Source organism: Pinus tabuliformis, chromosome 2_2 (assembly GCF_031772625.1).
Source record: "Pinus tabuliformis cultivar Carrire ecotype Pingquan chromosome 2_2, CPIR1, whole genome shotgun sequence".
In the NCBI taxonomy this organism is placed as follows: domain Eukaryota; kingdom Viridiplantae; phylum Streptophyta; class Pinopsida; order Pinales; family Pinaceae; genus Pinus; species Pinus tabuliformis.
Genome location: NC_142300.1, coordinates 1140281884 through 1140298561, shown reverse-complemented (window position 1 = coordinate 1140298561; position 16678 = coordinate 1140281884). Strand labels below are relative to the sequence as shown.

At 35.0% G+C, this 16678-nt stretch overlaps 1 pseudogene; it reads right to left on the bottom strand.

The window, feature by feature from the left end:
• Window positions 1–1328: 1328 nt before the first annotated feature.
• LOC149197414 (uncharacterized) lies at window positions 1329–16368 on the bottom strand (annotated as a pseudogene).
• Window positions 16369–16678: the final 310 nt, after the last annotated feature.

The window sequence follows — 16678 nt, the reverse complement described above, 5'->3', positions numbered from 1 at the left end:
AATCTCTACCGTTGATCTGCTCTGCCCAATCCAATGGCTGTCGTGTCACCTGATTGCCAACAAGCTTTGCTGATCTCTACCGTTGATCGATCCCGCTTGATCCAACAGTTATATCACAATCTCGCGCATATATTTTCATGATTTATATCAGATTGAGAGCATGCGATAAAAGTGTTTTTCTCTCTCCATCATTTGCTATGTGTCAGCCGCTAAAGGTAATCGCATGAAATTTTGAAAGACCGCTTACCACCTTTAGGGTGCGTGAGAAACTACTTCCTATCTTTGGAAACTGCCCACATGCTTAAATCAAACCCTTTAAGAAACTGAGATTAATAAAGGGTTATAACTTAATCTCCGCCATTCATCTTCTTGACTTTATTTGCGCAATTTAATCTTAACTGTCTGTCTCCCTCATTCTTGTTTATTGATCTGATGGATCCAATGGTTCCTGTGCACTGTTACGTTCTTTTGGTTCTTACTGTGTAATCGCCCATTCAACCTTCTGCCCGTGTATTTTGATTCGCCTTACAGTCTTCACTTGTTCTGATCTGTACCTCCACTCGCGCCTTTATGCTTCCTTCATAAATCCTTAGGTTTTAGGAAACCTTGCAATCATACCTTTGCTGCAACGTTAAAGGCTTTCTCCAATACTGCCTGTGTATAAAACTGTAACACTACTATCTACACCTCTTCTCTTATTCTGCACACCTCCAACCTATGTTATGTAGAATTACTCTAGTTCACACACAATCTATAATTCAATTACTCAATACACATCACATGGACTTAGAATTGAGTTATCTATATTAATAACAAACATTTACACAGTGAATTCCTTCTCGGTCTGATCTTCTATATCAGTGTCTTTTTCTTCCTACCCGTAGGCTTACAGTATAACATATCTAACCTCTGAACTAACCGATTGACTTACTCCTGACTTAACCCTGTGCCTTTTTGGCTTACATTTATACAAAAAGGTTCTGTTTAACCAATTCTTGTTTAGATCCTTAATCTGTTGATCTAAATCCTGAGTATCCTCTAAGTCCACTTTTAGCTCCACTTAATCCCTAAGAATCCTCTTTAGTTCCTCGAATCATGAAACCACTTTCTAGTCTAAGACTTACAATTGATTTCAAACTCTCTCATCATTACTCAAGTTCTCCTACATTTGAGAGAATTTACAAATATCCTCACAATATCTAATTAATTCATATTCTAATCACTCAAAATATTAATGATTACATACATAGGAATCCAACTTCCGTGAAACACAAGACCCCCTAAGTTAACTAGAACATAATGAAATTGCTGAGCTGTATGCTCCTGCATCAGAAAGGATCATTGTTGGAGGGAGGTTGTATTTGGTCTAACTATGGGAATGGGTTTTGCAGACTCTCGAAGGCAAAGTTGAACATTGATTGGTTCAAACTAGCATTCTCTTCCTATTGTTGTTGCTGCAACATCAATTCTTCCAACCTACATCTTCTTTGCACTTCTTCTTTATTGCATTTAAGATCATGCAACGATTGCATGGAACAACTTGAATCATTGAGCAGAATAAGAGGAATTAAATATGTTGAATCATAATTTGTCTTGTGATTAGTCAAAGAGATGAAAAATGGGACAAGTCCTGGAAGGTCCATTGGAGCAATATTGGCATTTGAAATTTTCAAATTCTGTTCAAAGATGGGATTGAGTAGTAGCTCATGGATGTAATGGCAAAAGTTCTTGAATCATGGTTAGAGATCATTCCGCAATTTGGAGACAAGGTAGTTTTCGTTGAATCTTGTGAAGTTCTTTCTGAAAGCTCAATGTTCGAGTTCATTATAGTATTACTCGTGGGCAGTATTCCTAACACCTTTTCATCAATTTCTTCGTGGAATTGTTCCATTGCTTCTTACGAGGACCACTCTTTCTCCTTAGCTAACTTCTCCGCACTGCTCTTCTTGTTGTATATTCGACAAAGTACCCAATCATCCAACTGCAACAAGAAGCAATTTCCTCATCAGAAATATGGATAACCCAAAAGAGAAAATAAAGGATTTTGAGCTAAATTTACATCACTAAAACCCATCACAAGCCCTCATTTTTAAACTGGACTGAGGAAAACAAAAATAATATTTGATATTTATAGTTTTCCTTATTGAAAGCCTTTGGATTAAATTAGAAAACCCTTGATTTCTATAATATAGAAAACAACCCCCTGTTTCCCAAATTGATTTTTCCCAGATACATTCATCCTCTAGAGTCTACCTGGTCTGGGCCCTGTCATGACTAGGCCATAATGGCATCCAACCTGACAGGTGTTTTAAACCAAACAACACCTACAATGTCTATTGACACATAGGAATATACATGAATAGAATCAGCAAGGTGATATTCATGCATAATCCAATTAGTCTTGTTTCCTTTAGCTTCTTTTCAAACATATAAAACCATAGCATTCTTGATGCCAACATGCTTGTTTCTACCCTTAGCAGTGATGGTTTTATCTACCACTGTGGCTTTCTAGTATCCTGAGCCAACAACCTTGTTGGGGCGAGAACCATTTGGATACTTCCTGTCCCTGGGAGTGAAAAAGTGTCATTCCTTTTCTCCAAATAGTGCCTTTTTTGTAAGAATTGGAAACGCGTATCAGACCAAAACAAATAACAATTTCTAATAACTGAAAGAAAACAAGAATGAAAAACAAGAATTTCCCATGCAGGAACATGAAATGGGCATAAATATGAGAGAACACTATAAATGAATTCAGTTTAAAAAATAAGAACACCCATGTCCATATAAGAATCCATACCCATATATAAAAATGAGATGATTCATTTTAAGATTGAAGGTTGCCATATCAATCAAAGAGACATATCCAAGTAATAGTTCTAAGACATGGAAGGGAATTCATTTTCATATTTGGGCAGTTAGAGAATTCATTTTTGAGATATATAGAAAAATCTCATAGTTCTTATGTAATGCCCATCTTACACTAGAAAAGCCCCAAATTTAACAGTTTAGCCTTTACAAGCAGTGTAACATAAAAAAGGCTTGTTCAGCAAGAAACGAACTCAACCAAAGTTGTCTATTTAAAAAAGGAACAACATCAAGATCACAGTTCAAATAACCTCAATGACAAACTGTGATACCCATGGAAAGAAGTGATGTTGCGGTGCAAAATCCTATTTCTCTGGAATTCGTAGTGGATTGAAACAAAAGGCTCCATCTACCCAAGTAAATGAAATGTCACAAAGAATGAAGAATAAAATCTATTCAGAAAAAGTGGTACAAAATTAACCAAATTTGATACCCTAAATGTTTTATAGACTGCTACCGATTCCTCAACTTTTGGAGGGTCAAGAAAATATCTAGGTCAATATTTCAGGACATTGTAAGAGCTAAGATAAGACTTTTCCCTTCCAAAGTAGGGCAGGACCTTACAACCTTTCAGAACCTAACTTTTTAGGACTGTAAGACCAGGGTGTACCTTTTAAAATAGTAAACGTAGACCCTACCCCTTAGGACTTTCAGACTTGGTTAAAACCAGTAACACCAAGGCCTAGCTTGAGTTGACTAGCCACATCCAAACCTCAATGGAAGTGTGGTAAGCAAACTAATGGCTTCATCGCCTTTGTCAATAGGTGGGAGTGGCTCTAATTTATCAGAACTGGTAAAATAATTGGCACTGCCAACTAGAGCGTGCAATAGTAGTAGGTATCAGTACCATGGCAACATCATGTGCTAGTCTTACCATAGTAGTATTGATTCGTAGCCTGTGTGTCTGCGCCACGTGCATGATGAAAGGGAATGCCCCCCCCCCAAAGGCACACACGTTAATGGATTAGATTCTGTTGGATGTGGAAATGGAAATTTATCAATCCATCCACCTATATTCTTTGATATTATTACAAGCGATCTGTTATAGAAATCAGCGTTATCTTTGTGTTTAGTGAAATCATGGAACTCAGTTTTCATGAATTTATTTGAATTCAGGCTTGCCAAGATGTGAAAATGCACTAGATAAGATACAATAATTATATTTATGTCCAACTAATGACCATAAAATAGGTCAAAGGGATTGTTGAGTACAATGATGTCCATAAAATGCGAGAGAACCAAACAGTCTACTATAAAAAATACAATGCATGAATATAAAAGGTACAATGCAGGAACATAAAAGATATAATGAATGGAATGCTCTAATGAAGAGGATCAGATCAATCTCTCCCAACATCCGAGACTAACCCAAGAGCACTGAAAAAAATTCCACAAAGTTTGTTGGCCTGATTAAGGGTCAGTGGGAGGTACGGACTGTCTACTAACTCATTGTCTAGGGGAGTTTGTGAACTTCTGAGGTCTTGAGAACCTAGTCTGTCTTTTAGGGACACATCTGAGACGGTTTAGCTACTGAGGTCTCGTGTAGCAGGGTGAGGTCCCACAGATTCTCACTAGTCTAGAGTCTGGATATAATGAAATGGTATCAATTGTTCTCTTTGTGCCCCTGTCTGTAGGTAGTACCCTAAAAATTGTCGTGATTCTTAAGTGGGATCTTGGGTAGTTAGTTTTAACTAGCTGGTGTTTTATAATTCAGGCAAGAGACTTTAGGAGAAATCTTGAATTGCATGCTTGTTTCCATTATGCATCTAATATTTGCAACTTCTTCCAGGTGAATAACCCAACATCCCATGTTGAATATGAAGCAAGTACCTCAAATTTTGGGAAAGATTATTTATTATATATCCATAGGTGGATAGATTCAGAGAAGGTAATGACAACTATCATAAATCGCTTTTGTCGAGCTGTATTTAATGAGATCTCACTAGAATTTGCTGCTGAAGTAAATCAATTGATGAATTTGAAGCTTGAAGGTAGTGTTGAATATGTGTTGCAAGGTCTCTCTGTAACACTATCTATCTACATGATTCTAATACCATGATATGGTGTCTCAATAACACTATTTTCTAGTGTCAGGTGGTAGATGTAGATAAATTTCTCATGTCCTACAGGTAAATCGTATCATTATATTTTCTATGAAATCTCAGAATGTGTTCAAAGTTTGTCTCAGATAAGGAAATATGTATGTACTCTTGAATTTATCTATGTTGTAATAAGATCAAGAATAAAGTTTTCATTGCAAATAATTTGGATCTACCATGTAAGTTTTCTTTACTACATGAAATTCTTGATTTTTTAGATCCCAACTAGTTAGGGTTGAATTTGTTTTTGTTATAATGAGATTAAGAATAAAGTTGTCATTTCAATCACTGGAATATACCATGTAATATTTATTCACTACATGAAATTGTTTATTTGTTAGATCCAAACCTATTAGGATTATGAAGAGTCCTCTTTCATGAGAATATTTATGAATGCTCTATTTTTTCTCAAAGAATTACAAATTACAGAAAGGTGGAAAATAAATGAGATGCAGCTGAAGGGTTTCTGTTTTAAAATTCATGGAGGGAGTGTAAAATCATTTTCAATTTCCTTCAAATATTTTTGAGAACCCACTAAAGTGCTTCATTTTCCTCGTAGTTAATTCCCTTTCTACTATCACAGTGCTTCTAGAAGCCCTTCTCCAAAGTGATCTCTTAACTATCTTGGAGGGAAAGTGATTACTTGATTGGAACCCAGAGATTATAATTTGATTAGGGCCAAGGGATGAGAAAGATTCATATTATTCTATCTCTACCGCAAGTGAAAATCATATCGAACAATTCCCTTTCTGTTTAATTGATATGACAATCACTCCAGCATTCACTAGGATTTTGAGACCTTTTTCAATGAAATTTTTTCTGAAAGTTGTGTTCTCAATGAAGGAAATCAAAGAAAATATGAAAATGATGTAATGGAAGGATTTTATATTTTAGTGCCTAAGAATGCCTTGCTAATGTGAAGGGCTTGGTATTTTCTTGAATCGAAGATTAGTCACATTTGACTTCCTAACATTCCTTTTAATTTCATTTATGTCATGTTGGGTCCCTATAATACTAGTGATGACCCCATTACTATTGTAGTTATACCCCTTATTTATATTGTTGTGCCTCTATTACCCCCATATTGTTATTTCTGTGCCCCATAGAATCCCTCTATTGTTATTTTTGTGGCTTTATATTATTATTGTTAGGTCGGCTAGATTATATTGTGACTCCTTAGACTCCTATATATAGAAAGGAGGTTTTGTCATTTGAATCATCCAAGAATTGTTCATTTATGTAATGTAAAGGAGGTTGCCCCCTCGAAGAGGCTGAATTCTAAGGCGTTGATCTATCTTTTCTATCTTTTCTTGAGTTGGTTTCATAACATTTGGTATCAGAGCCTTGGATTCTAGGGTTTCGCTGCTCCAAACAGGTTATCGTGGCATTTTCGCTATAGCTTTTTTTCTGTGATGTTTCAGAAGTCGCAAAAAAACCCATTTGAGAAGAAATCGCGTTGAACCTTGGGTCCGAATTTCAGAGTTTTTCGCGCAATATTTGCGGAGATATGATTTGAGGAAGTTGGTCTTTTTGCAGACTCCTGAATTACATTCAAAACATGTGACCTGGGGAAAATCGTCATAACATTCTCTCTGTGGATCGGATTGAAATTTCGTAAGAAGGCACAGAAAGAGGACAGACTGTAGTTTCTTGTATGCATTTTTCAGATCCAAAGATCGAAACAGTGACTCGTGGCACATCGTACAAGTTCGCTCTACTGAACTAGTCTATAATCAAGTCACTGTGGGAGATTTCACATAACTCTTCCTTGGAAAATCCAATTTGGGTCAGACTTGTGGCATTGGAAAGAGGACATAGAGGGATACTGCAGATCACAAATTCAAAACAAGATGATCGAAAGGTACAGAGATACATCAGAGGCAATATTGAGCTCCTACAAATTGAAAAAAGGTGTGTAGATTTTCTTAAATTTTTGCTTAAGCTTGGTTTGAAAATTTATTTTGAAGGAATTCAAAGGGCATAATAGAGCATTATTATCGGTAACTGATGCCCCGAGGAAAGAAAATGCAAACACCTAGTAAGGAACCTGAAAGCTCTAGCATGACTCATGAAGAAGAAGAAGAAATGCTATATGATATATCAAAATTACAAGAACAAGTGCAACGAGTGTCACTTGCACAAAAAGCAACAGAATCTAAAATGGATGGTTTAAGGAAAGATGTAGAAGCTAAGATGGATGGTTTAAAGAAAGGTGTAGAAGCTAAGATGGATGGCATGGAAGCTAAGGTGAATGGCATGGACGCTAAAATTGATGGCATGGATGATAAGATGGAAGAATTGAAGATAAATATGAATAAGTTGCTACAAGAAATGGTCACTAAGGGTGAAAGGGTACTAAAGGAAACTCATGATGAGAACAAAAGAAATGTTAATCATGATTCCATAGACTCTAATGTTGGATCAAAGACTCACCATGTTCCAAAAATCGATATGCGGAAGTTTGATGGCAAGGATCCCGCCACATGGATATTACAGATGGAGCAATTCTTCGATCTCAATAATGTGAAAAATGCACAAAAGGTACGTATGGCAACTGTATATTTGGAACCAAATCAGTTTGTATGGTATCAATGGCTTTGTTCTCGTAAACAATTTATCACTTGGGAAATTTTTACGGAAGAATTGATAGCACATTATGAGGATGCAAAAAGCAACACTTTTTTTAACCAATTGATCAGTCTCAAAGAAAAGGGTTCAATAATGGAGCACATTGGCGAGTTCCAAAAATTGAACATAAGGGTAAAAGGTATTCTAGAGGAGCATAGGATTGATGTGTTCATAGGGTCTTTAAAGGATAATATCCAACATGATGTTCGCCTTTGGGAACCTGATTCATTAGAGAAGGCATTCAGGTTAGCAAAAAAAATGGAAAGCAAAATTATGGCAACTAGGAAGCATACCACTCACAACTATAAAGACGGAAGTTTTGTTGCTCCTAGTCTTCCACAACCTACAAGGTTGACACCACAACAATTGGAAGAAAAAAGAGCAAAAGGGCTTTGTTACAGTTGTGATAGCAAATACACAGAAGGTCATAAGTGTGCTGAGAAGAAATTATTCTACATAGATTGTGAAGAGGAAGAAGAAAAGGAGCAAGAAAGGTCAAAAGAAGAGGATATACTCCAGGAACAAAGCCTAGATGAAGAACAAATAAATCCGACCATATCTTGTAATGCATTGGCGGGAATTACCACTCCTCAAACCATCAAGATAGAAGGACAAATCAAGAAGAAAAAGGTAATAGTGTTGATTGATTCAAGAAGCACCCACAATTTTATTCATTGTAGGGTAGCAAAAGAATTGGATTGCTTCCTATATCCAGCACCAGAGTGTCAAGTGATGATTGCAAATGGAGGAACAATAAATTGCTCTGGAAAGTGCCATAATATCAAGCTATCCATGGGAGAATATGTATTGACTAGCCCAATGCTTTCCATTCCAATGGGAGGTGCTGATGTTGTACTAGGAGTCCAATGGCTACAATCCTTGGGTACAATAGCTTTTAATTTTCAAGAACTTTTCATCAAATTTTCTACGGAAGGAAAGGAAATTGAATTAAGGGGTATTGCAGGGAAACCAGGAAAGATAATCAGCTCTAATGGCATGACTAAGCTTCTAAAAAAGGAGCAAAGAGGTGTAATTGCACAATTATGTTCGCTAGATGTTTCCACATTGGAATCATCTATTTCTCCAGATCTCCAAAAAGTCCTGAACAATCATTCCAAGGTATTTGAGACTCCCAAAGGTCTCCCACCTATGCGTGATCATGATCATGCTATTCATTTGATTCCAGGAAGTGTTCCTCCAAACATCAGGCCGTACAAATATCCATATGTCCAAAAAAGTGAAATTGAACATATGGTTGCAGAAATGCTAGAGGCTGGTATAATTCAACCGAGTCAAAGTTCTTTCTCAGCTCCAGTAGTATTGGTGCACAAGAAGGATGGATCATGGCGCATGTGTCCGGATTATAGGGAGCTCAAAAAGCTCACTATTAAAGATAAGTTCCCCATTCCTGTCATTGATGAATTACTGGACGAATTGCATGGATCAATTTACTTCACCAAGTTGGATCTTCGTTCGGGATATCATCAAATCAGAATGAAGATTGAAGACATTCCAAAAACGGCATTTAGAACTCATGAGGGTCATTATGAATTTTTGGTCATGCCTTTTGGCCTTACCAATGCACCTTCAACATTTCAAGGTTTGATGAATTCAATTTTCAAACCATTCCTTAGAAAATTTGTGTTAGTATTTTTTGATGATATACTAATCTACAGCAAGTCTTGGAAGGATCATGTTGAACATGTTGAGAGGGTGCTACAACTATTGGGGGAGAAACAATTATATGCAAAAAGATCCAAATGTTTCTTTGGAGTCCAGGAGGTGGAATATTTGGGTCATATTGTATCTCATGAAGGAGTTAAGGTAGACCCTAGCAAAATTAAAGCCATTAAGGAATGGAAAATCCCCACATCCATAAAGAATCTGCGAGGATTTCTTGGGTTGACAGGGTATTATCACAAGTTTGTTAAGAATTATGGGAGAATAGCAACACCTCTAACAACATTATTGAAGAAAGATTCATTGTCATGGACTCAGGAAGCAACAAAGGCCTTTGAACATCTTAAAGAGGCAATATGCCAAGCACTGGTCTTAGCTACACCGGACTTCACAAAAACCTTTATTGTGGAATGTGATGCTTTAGGAAATGGAATTGGTGCTGTTCTAATGCAAGATGAAAGACCCATTGCTTTTGAAAGTCGTCCAATCAAGGGAAAGTTTTTAAGCAAAGCTATTTATGAGAAGGAAATGTTGGCAATACTCCATGCACTTAAGAATGGCGACCCTACCTAATGGGAAGGCACTTCAAGGTAAAAACGGATCATGATAGCCTTAAATACTTTTTAGAACAAAGATTATCCTCTGAAGAGCAACAAAAGTGGGTCACAAAGATGTTGGATTATGAATTTGAAATCATCTACAAAAAAGGGAAGCAAAATGTGGTGGCAGATGCACTCTCAAGAAAGGATGAGGATGTGGAAGCATTGTTGTGTGCCATTTCTATTATCCAACCAGATTGGATAAACGAAGCAAGGGAGGAATGGAAGAATGACGAAGAAGTGTGGGCACTTATTCAAAAGCTACAACAAGATTCCAGTACTTCTGATACATTTAGCTGGCAAAATGATTCGTTATGGTACAAAGATCGCTTATACCTCTGTAAGAATTCCCAGCTAAAACAAAAGATTCTTATGGAATTGCACACTTCTCCCTTAGGAGGGCACTCAGGATTTTTAAAAACTTACCACAGGGTTAAGAAGGAATTTTTTTGGGATGGCCTTAAATCAAATATTCAAAAGTTTGTGGCGGAATGTTTGGTTTGCCAACAAAATAAAGTTGAAACAATTAAGACTAGGTCTATTACAACCTTTATCCATTCCAAGCCAACGTTGGGAGGAGGTTTCAATGGATTTTATCACAGGTTTACCCAATTCTGAGGGAAAGAGTGTCATCATGGTGGTAGTTGACAGACTTACCAAGTATGCACACTTTTGTGCATTATCACAAACATTTAAAGCCAGTACAGTTTCTACTGCATTTATGGAAACAGTTCAAAAACTACATGGAAACACAAAGATTATTGTAAGTGACAGAGATCCCATTTTCACTAGAAATTTTTCGACAGAATTATTTTCTTGTCTTGGTACTCAGTTAGCTCATAGCTCATCTTATCATCCTCAATCTGATGGGCAAACTGAGATAGTAAACAAATATTTGGAAGGATATCTTCGTTGCTTTGTATCTGAGAAACATACACAATGGGTCAAATGGTTTCCTCTAGCTGAATGGTGGTATAACACTTCCTTCCATACAGTAACAAAAATGACCCCATTTATGGCACTTTATGGGTATCAACCACCATCCATCACATCATATTTAAGAGAAAATTCTAAGGTTCAGGCAGTGGAACATCACATCGAACATCAACAACAAGTCCTCCAACTCTTAAAGGATAACCTCGTGTTGGCACAAAATAGAATGAAACAAGAGGCAGATCAACATCGCAGTGAAAGAAGTTTTGATGTAGGTGATTGGGTATTCCTACGGCTACAACCATATAAGCAAATGTCCCTAAAGCAAGCTAAGAAGGATAATAAATTATCACCAAAGTATTATGGTCCGTACAAGGTGTTGCAAAAGATTGGTACTATGGCATACAAATTGGATCTTCCTGCAGCTTCTCGATTGCACCCAGTTTTCCATGTTTCGTGTTTAAAGAAGGTTATAGGCGACAAGCTCCCAATTCAAACAATATTTCCAGAACTTGACGAGGAAGGAAAAATTATATTGGAACCGGAAGCAGTCACAGAAACAAGAACTCGACAGCTACGAAATCGATCAATTTCAGAGTATCTTATCAAGTGGAAGAACTTATCCGCTGAAGATTCCACATGGGAGGATGAGAAGTTTATGCAGAAGTATCCAGAGCTACTCAAGCATTGAGGACAACACTTTTTTGAAGGAGAGGGGCATGTTGGGTCCCTATAATACTAGTGATTACCCCATTACTATTGTAGTTATACCCCTTATTTATATTGTTGTGCCCCTATTACCCCCATATTGTTATTTCTGTGCCCCATAGAATCCCTTTATTGTTATTTTTATGGCTTTATATTATTATTGTTAGGTCGGCTGGATTATGTTGTGACTCCTTAGACTCCTATATATAGAAAGGAGGTTTTGTCATTTGAATCATCCAAGAATTGTTCATTTATGTAATGTAAATGAGGTTGCCCCTTCGAAGAGGCTGAATTCTAAGGCGTTGATCTATCTTTTCTATCTTTTCTTGAGCTGGTTTCATAACATGTCATGTTTATATTACTATCCTTGAAGTTCGTGACCTACTGTGTGTGTAGTAAGAACTATTAACTATTAAGCACTCTCAAAGGTGATATTCATGGATGAATAACTTTAAGTGTCCGTACTTGACACTCTAGATTTACATGATCATGCAAAGAAATTATTAATCAATATTAAAGGGAAGATGATTAACGTGCATTGTTTCTTCTCTTGTCATGTAATTACTACATTTTGGCCCCCAATAATATATTTGAGGCTGCTTATTGGTTATTACTTTTGGAGCTTCCCTTTGGCTCAGAAAAACATCCAAGATAAATGTCCATTGCATTGGCATTGGAAATCATGAAAGAGAACTTCACCAAAAGTAGTAGAGGACATGGGAGAAATTGGTACAATGAGCAGATAACCACTAGAGAAACAACGAGGCACCATAATTTCTTGTGCACTTAGATTCACTCGAAATTAACTATTCACAAAAAAGTACCTTTTTTTCGAATATTTTCATGTATACATAAATACTCAAAATGTAATTTTAGAACAATCATTCAAACTAATAATTATCTAATAGTCATAATTTTATAAATAAATAGTATAATATGATTAATATTATAGGACACTACTATAGGGTCTGATTGTGAGTGGCATTATGACAATATATGTACACTTCTCATTGTATTAGACAATAATCTCTTAGAGTGTGATATCCATCCAACAAAATGTACTACTAGAGGTCATTGTGGGATTGAAATTTTTTCATTTAGTGGACCGTGGTGATATATTTTCTTGTGCCTTAGTGTTCTGCTTCCCTAAGGTTTTTCACCTTCATTCAACCAAGTGAGTTACTCATCTTGGAAAGTTGAATTATTTTTCTCCACAATCCAATATGATGTTGTATCAATCTCATGATCCTAAAAACATAGGTCATAATAGACAAGAACTTTTACTGTGGGCAAAAGCATCTCCAAATTTAAGGAACATGACTCTTTTAGGACAAGCAATAAGGATATTTTTTACACTGATCGTTTTTCTGTTTTTTCCATTTGTTTTCACAAGTTATGGACTATTATCTGATATCCTTAGCATGTAACTTAGTTGGTATGATTATGCCTAATATTTTCTATGGAAAATTTTTATTTGCTTTGTTTATATAGGTCATTTAGCTGCGTAGTGGCCACTATCACCCAACTAAATACTATTGCTCAACTGAAGAAAACTTGTTTGAGTTTATTATTTTTTTAGGGAAAAAATGGCATTGACATTATTGATGTTGAGGTATATGTCATATAAATCCTTTATAGTCTACTTTAGTTTATATTCCAATGTTCATCGTCTTTGATGTATTATATTCTGCATTCTATCTTCTTTCATTTTCTAAAGATGAACTCAATAATGATGGTAAGAAGCAGGAATTGAAGAAAGACAACACTAACGTTGGAGTGAAAAATGCAGAAAGAGAGAGAAGAGAACCAGTGTAGTGATTCCCTTAAAGACAATATCTCGCATGAGACACACACATACAGAGTGATGGTCAAGTCTTTAGAATTGGTGAATTCACCTACAATGCCTTGGCAAAATAGTGATAATGTAATTTTGAAGTGATGAAACACTATTTCATGTGTGAATTGTAGTCCAACCAATATTAAGTTGAAAACTAATATTGTAGTACTTGAAATTTCATATAATATAATTTACGTGGTTAAAATTATTTATAGTTGTATTTGATATTATTTAGTATTGTAATAAACATATGTAACTTTGTGTTTTAACATTAGATAAACGTGTGCATTGTATGACATTTTTTAATTTAGTCACAAAATCATACTAATTAATTTATCTTGACTAATAATGAACACATAAAATCAATCTAAAACTACTAAATTAATAGTTCATATTGATTAATTATGAACACAAATAAAATGTGTACATGACTAAATTAGTCGTTTATAATAATTATTAATAAAAGTAAATGAAATGAATATAAACTACTAAATTAGTCATTTATACAATGAAACTACCAAAAAAAGATAATAAATACCGCAAATGATAAATTTGTGATTACAAATGACTACTAATTTTTGCATATATATGACAATTAGTAGCTAATTTACAGTATCTTATAACACGACGAAAAATTATTCATATTTCTTTGGTCATTAATTGGTTTCAAATGATGACTAAAAATTGCATATATATGACTATTTATAGCTAATTTACAGTATCTTATAACATGACCAACATTTTGGTCATTAATTTGTTTTCTCGGATGATCATATAGTAATATACTTTGTTGTATATTTGGTCATTAATTGTGACAATTAATGGCTAAATAAATTACTAAATTAATGACCAAATTTATGACTAAATATACTACTAGATGATAAAATTGAGATAACCAATTAATGACTAAGTTACAAAGGACTAAAAGTTGGTCACGTTATAAGATACTATAAATTAGCTACTACTAGTCACCGACTGAAAATTGGTCGTTTATATGCAAATTTTAGTATTTTTTTTAGTAGCTATTTATCCATTTTGTACTAGTGAACTAAATAAATGTTGAAATGATAGTTATCATCTCTTCCCTAACTTCCAAATATCTACCATACTCATTTTTTCAACCAAATCACTCTATGACATAGCCACATCCTCTTACTTGACTTGCATAAATCAAGTGCATCAAATCAAGTCAATCAATATAACAATAATGGTACGAGAGAAGTAAAGAGCCATGAACAACCACCTGATCTACATATTTTTCTGTATGCCTTTTGTCTTGCAAAGGAAAAGTGAAAAACATGAAGATTAGTGAGGTGTTATTGCTACAATTATTCACAATTGCGAGAACATATGTTGCCTCATGTCCAATGCATTATAACTACTCCCACCAACTTCCATGGGATACCTCTTCTTGCAGTCAATTGATATCAAATGATGGCAAGTAATGTTGGTAGACATTGTTGGGCTTGTTTATCACATGCCTAGTGTAACGCCTTAAAGACTCATCGATGTTCAAGTTTTGCCATTATGTCTCCACCACCGCTTGCCTCAATGACTTCCAACAACAAATTTCTTTCATAGATACCACTCATCTTCCCTAGAAGTTGGTCGTTAGTTGTTGCTTGCGACAAGTATAACATGGAATGAGTATCACATGAAATGTGCTATGCTTGTTGGGAATGGAGTATTGATAAGTCATGGTATTGTAACAATGTCTATTTAAAAATTAAGAATATCTATGATAAAGTGTGGATGAATCCATGTTATATATATATATATATATATATATATATATATATATATATATATATATATATATATATATATATAGATATATATATATAGATATAGATATATATATAAACATTTAATAAATATTATTAATAAAATAATTTTAATTAAAATTAAAATTTCATTGAATTTTATATTTCTTTAATCTTACCAATACGAAATGTATGATAAATTGTTTTGATGATTATCTAATTATTTTACCAATAGTGCTAGTATTTCATTTTGATTAATTCATACTGAAATTCTCATGAATGATAGTTAGGATGGAATTCTTCTAAAATGATAATTACGCCGAAGGAGTTTTTCACTGCCGGCTTTGGATGTCCAAAGACTATTTACTGCAACCAATGAGTGATCTTCAATATTCTTGGTCCTCGACCAAATGAAAAATTGACACGTGGAAAAAGTTCGCTCTCAGTCGCCTCCAGGTTTTTTCGTCTTGGAGGAAAATTGACTTTGCGCCGAAAACGTCGTGGAAGACTTGCTTATATTAATTGCCCCTCACAAAGTTCTAGAATCTTGTCTTCAGAACATATTAACAATTAAACTTGTATCCAATGCCTATGTTCCTTCCCCACTCATCTCATATGTGAAGCATTAAACTATTGTGGCTGTGTAGAAACGATTTTGTGCAACAAATTCACACAATCATTTCTTTATAGGCAACAAATTCACACATTAATACATGATTTATGTCGAGCACCCCCACATAAATATTTACTGGATAATCTATTTTCACAAGTTACAAATTCCAGTGTGAGATTTTATTAAGAGCGAGAGTAAAAACAAAGTTCAATTTTAAAACAAAAAAATTGCGTAAAAACACATTTTTGTATTAGTATTTTAAGAAGGTTTCACGAATACTTTATTAGTATTAAGGATATTTATGAAAAAAATAGTTCTGCTAATTTTATTTAATTTAAAATTAACTAAAATAAAAATATGGAAAATATTTTAATTATGAAATGACTTAATAGTTTTTTTTTTTTGCATATATTATTATATTATTATCCCTAGCGTAAGGCAGGTATTACACATTTTTTTTTATATCTAGCGGAATCGGTAACGGCAGTGGTATCGTACTCGCGTTACACGGGGTCGAATCCCACCAGCTGCCACTATAACCGCTAGGAGGAACTGCCCAACCTACAAGAACGGCCCCCAGGTTAAGACGAGACTTGAACTTGTGACCTGCACAGCGGCACGAATGACTTAACAGACCATCCATTGGCCACGAGACCAAACCACTGCGAGCGGCAGGTATTACACAGTTAATAATGTGTTGAATATGACATAATTGTTCGTTGACCGAAAAACAATGGTAAATTTGTAATGTTAACTTTGGAAAACAGATTAATTCATTTTTTAATTATATTAAATTTAAATTTTCTGAATTGTCATTAGTAAAGGGAACTTAAGTCTTATTTAGTAATGATGTCAATGTTGCTAGATGGTTTGTTGTACGATTTCCGCCAGATCATTTGCATTACAACTTCACTGTTGGGTTGTGTTATATTCTTTCCATGACTAACCCACGT